Raw genomic sequence first — 4,589 nt, 5'->3', positions numbered from 1 at the left:
ATTAAGGCGCCATTGCCATGTACATAAACCAAGAGGATGATTGTGCGAAGATCGTTGGTGTAGCACGTTGAAGCTTGCCGATCTCTCGGCCAGGCTCTTCTCACCCCCGTACCTAGTCGGAACCAAGGCACGGGTTAAGGCCAAGTCTTCACCTCCACACCTAATCCTCCACCGTACCGCTTTACCACGGCACTCACGGCACGGTGGATTCAAGCCATGCTCCTCCCCGGGCCTCTCCACCAACACCCGGGGTACCCTCACCAATATATCTAGTTTCTAGAAATTAAAGTGAGTGCAAACAATTGTGAGGTGCATATAGCTTGAATACGAAAATGAGACGGATCACTTACAAGGATGTGGCATGACTCATGCCCATTACAATATACTCATAAACCATTATGCATGAACTCATGCTTATCCACATAGCTCCAAATGTCCGCCATTCATCCAAAGATCCAACATCAATCAATAAGCATAAGTGAGGTAATACCATATACCAATGACATCAATATCCAATTGGTATCACTCCCATAAGCATTGCTTATGAGTAATTGGCATCAAATGGCATTCAAGGGCATCAACTTGCATTCGAATGTAGCATTACCAATTGATTCCAATCACACATCAAGCTCTTCCAATGCTCAATAGCATCATTCCAATGCATAAAAGCATCATGTCCATAGCAAAAGCCTTCTCATTATTACCCAACATCCACTCCATGCATGTGGCTCAATCAATGCATCTAAGCATATGCATTCCTTCATCCATTTATGCATGGATTCATCAAAGAATCTTGCATTTGTCTCACAAATGGCCACATGACATCCAAATGGGTGTGATTAAAGAAAGATGTAAGCAATAAGCTTTCTATGCATCCCCATTAGAGCATGTAATCACTTTCCAATGGATCATGAGTTATGTAGGAATGTTAAAATTTTGTAAATTAGGGTTTCCTTTCATGAATAACCCCAATTTGTCCATAGCATGAGGATTAATCACTAATGCTTGAGAAAATGGCCATAGCAACTCACCAATGGTATTCCGAAAGCTTCAATGGTTGGATTGTTGCTTGATAGAGCCTCCAATGTATCCAAATCTTGAAGATTTTTGCAATTTTTGAGGGCTGCTCAAACCTCCTCTTCTCCCTCTCCAATAGCAATGAAGAACTCCCCAAAATCCACCAAAAATATGCCAAACATCATCGCTAACAACCAAACTTCATAAATCTTGGCTTAGGTTTGATGATGCACTTGACCATCTCCTTGTGAATTTAGGCCGTGAGGCTTTGTGGGAAAACAGTGCATCCACGCCTACCCTCATGGTCAAAAAGAAGCAAGATAAACACCATTATAGCAATAGGATAGCATAGGATAGCACTTGAAATCATTTAGAGTGAGTGGAGATGGACAACGGTGAGCTATGTGAGAGAGATTAGGGTTTGGAGCAAAGTGAAAGAAAAGGGAAACAAATTTTTAGAAATTTTCAAAAAAATGCATGTAAATTGGTACTCTATGTGTTCCTCTCCTCAAGAGTCAAGATCAACAAAATCCCTAGCAAATGGGAGCAAAACGGGGGAAAGATGAGAAGTAATGGCTATGGAAAGCTTGGAGTAGAAGTACAAAAGATAAACGTGATTAACAGAGAGATTAACAGGTGATTAATTCAATTTTTGTACCCCGCTCCAAATAATTGGTCCAAGGTGCCCAAATTAGGTCCAATGAGCTAAATCTCCATGAAATCACATGAAATCACATGAAATGATGCCTCCCCTCCACTAATCTCCAAAGATTAAGTAGAAATTATGCAAGATTAAGCCAAAACTCCAAGAAATCAAGAGAAAATTCAAAAAATTATCAACATTAGGGCCAAAAACGACTCAAAAAGGGCTGTGTAAGGAAGTGATTAATTTGCTAATTAGCGGAGCCGTTGACGGTCAAAACGACTCCAAATTTAGCGATTTTCCTAAATAAAAGCACATCCAAGTTATTTAAAGCGCATTCAAGTACATACCTTTTAAAATTAAAAAAACAATTTCACGATTCCCGGGATAGTTAATGCCGACATGACCATGATTCTTATTTTTGAATTTTTGCCGCCCCTCTCTCACTGTTTCTTTGCCATTCTCTCCCTTTTTTTGTCACTCTCGGATATGGCTCTGTTCTTCACGAGCTTTCTCTACTAACTTTTTATGCTTATTGCTCTGTTCCATCCTTTATCAAACTTAATAAAGAGTATTAAGTTTCAATAAAGAGTATGCGACTACACGAAGTTCTTTTCAAAGGCCGTTGACAGATTTCAATGAAGTTTAACGACTTTGGAAGGGAAGTTTATATCCACCAGACCCTGAAACTAGAAGGTATCCTTCTTTTCATACTCCTCATGATTTGATGAGATTTGTTGGAGATGGGGTTAATGGCTTACTGGGTTATAGTTTAAGGCTTTCTTACTCTTCAATAAACTATTTATCATACATTCAAAATCTCTTTCCTTGGCTGCAGCAGCATAGCTAGCATAGCAAAGAAAGTAACCTGCTCTAGAGGCATTAAAGCCTGCAGCATAACCAAAAATCCTAAGGGCAGTAGCTCTCTCAAGAACCAATATCTTGTTAGCATTTATTTGAAGGGGTGTGTAACCAAGAAACCTTGACAATACCTTTAGTGCAAATAAAGGTAGCTCAGGCTCTTCAGAATATTGACTATGAAAGGCACAAAAGGTTGCCTTGTCCAACAAAGGAAGATAGTGCAAAAGAGAGGATGAATCTTTCTTAAAGGTTCCTTCTGTTGCCTTTCCTCGTGAACCTTTGGCTCTTCCAAGAAAATTATCACTGTCAAGAAGTTCAAGCTGCAGAAAAAAAATAATTGATTAAAAAAAGCTTTAAAAGACAGAAAAAATATCAAGGGTCATTAATGAAACAACCTTCTGCAATTCATCATCTGCAACAACAACCTTCTCCTGTACGAGGTTGAATAAACCAAATTTTTCCTTCTTTGCAACCTCTTCTTCTAAATCTCTCAGCTTGATATCGCTCCCAAAAGATTGAATACCAAGCTCCTGGAGCCTGTTTTCAAAATCCTCATCCTTCAAAGAAGGTGCTTCCTCCTCAACTCTCTTCATGCAAACAGCAAGTGCATCAGGAGCAGTAACAAAAGAATCATTTGAAGTCTGGAGATCAAGAGATAAAAACTCCTCCTTGGACTCTTCCTCTGTGTCAATAAAGTCCAAGGCAACCTCAGAAGCCTCAGCTACTATAGCTGCAATTGAATCTGATGAAGAGGGATGAAATCTTTGTCATTAATAAGAAAGGAGGGGAGGCTTCGTATAGTAAGGGAGGCCTCAGACACCTCCACATCTTCAATGGGTTCAGGGATGAGGGTGCTTGCTTTAAACTCTGCAACATCCAAACCTGCACGTTCTTTTTCCTCTGAAGCAAAATCAATCTTTTCCATCTCCAAGGTCTCAGATTTCTCTATGTTCAAAACAGTGGAGACATTCAAGTTTAATTCATCCTTGGATGGAACATCTTCACCTGGAACTTGAGCACTTTTCTCATCTTTGAGAAAAAGAAAGAAAAGAAAATCAATGTCCTTTGAAACAAGGTTGCAACTTTTAACATGGAGTTGACAGGATATGGATTCTGGGACTAGAACATTGGACTTCTTTGAAAACCTGCCAAACCTTCTTAAAACTTTATTTTTTTCAAGAGAATTTTGAGTGAAATCAGTGAGATGAATGTAATCTTTTCCTTCCAGAATCAAACACCGACCAAGAACTGCATCCTCAAATTCCTTTAATTCATCTGAAATAAACTCTCTAAATTTATCCAAGATTTCACCAAGGACAAATTTGGGATTGAAAATTTTCAATGCCTCTGAGTAGACTTGCATGTCTCCACCAACCTCCAAAACGGCCTCCAGCAACCTTTCACTTGGGTCATCGAAAATTTGTTCTCCTCCCTCAAGATTAGTACTCATATCTTCGGTTCAATCTGCAAAAGAAATGGAATAGAAGCACCAAAACATAGTGGAAAACCTGCCTTAGAACCAATTCAACGTCTTAATTCAAGCCTCTAGGTTGTTTAAAGGTTCAAGAAGCACTTACCAATACGGCGCGATACAAGGGCTTTGGAACACCTCGGAGGGCCTCCTATCGCGTCGTGTTGGATAAGCTGAGGGAAAGAAGTGAAGCACCTGAATGGAGCAAAACGAGGTCTTTGGAACAAATGCAAGGGCCTCCTCTCACGTATTGTACCTGTCAGTTAAGAAACTTGGGTAGAAAATATTTCATCCCGTCGCGCTGATTACATTGGGGTATAAAAAAGATGAGGTCAAAAAATGACCGTCTTCCCACATCCTCTGACCCTCGACTATCGCGTCGTTCCGGCTAGCTCATCTCCTTCACGGCGCTCTAACGCCCCTTCAGTCAAAGTCCAATTCTCCTTCACGACGCGATAGGGCTCTTCCCACATCCTCTGACCCTCCACTATCGCGTCGTTCCGGCTAGCTCATCTCCTTCACGGCGCGATAACGCCCTTTCAGTCAAAGTCTAAGCCTCCTCCATCGCATCGTTTCGGATACAAATTTAATGGCGCG

General features: G+C 40.6%; 1 pseudogene; it reads right to left on the bottom strand.

The window, feature by feature from the left end:
* Positions 1–2,409: 2,409 nt before the first annotated feature.
* Positions 2,410–3,971, bottom strand: LOC147642394 (uncharacterized; annotated as a pseudogene).
* Between the last annotated feature and the right edge of the window lie 618 nt (positions 3,972–4,589).

This window comes from Cibotium barometz, chromosome 1 (assembly GCF_041138505.1).
Source record: "Cibotium barometz isolate CiBa-2024 chromosome 1, ASM4113850v1, whole genome shotgun sequence".
NCBI classification, from domain to species: domain Eukaryota; kingdom Viridiplantae; phylum Streptophyta; class Polypodiopsida; order Cyatheales; family Cibotiaceae; genus Cibotium; species Cibotium barometz.
The sequence above is the reverse complement of the archived record's forward strand: the minus strand, read 5'-3'. Positions and strand labels throughout refer to the sequence as shown.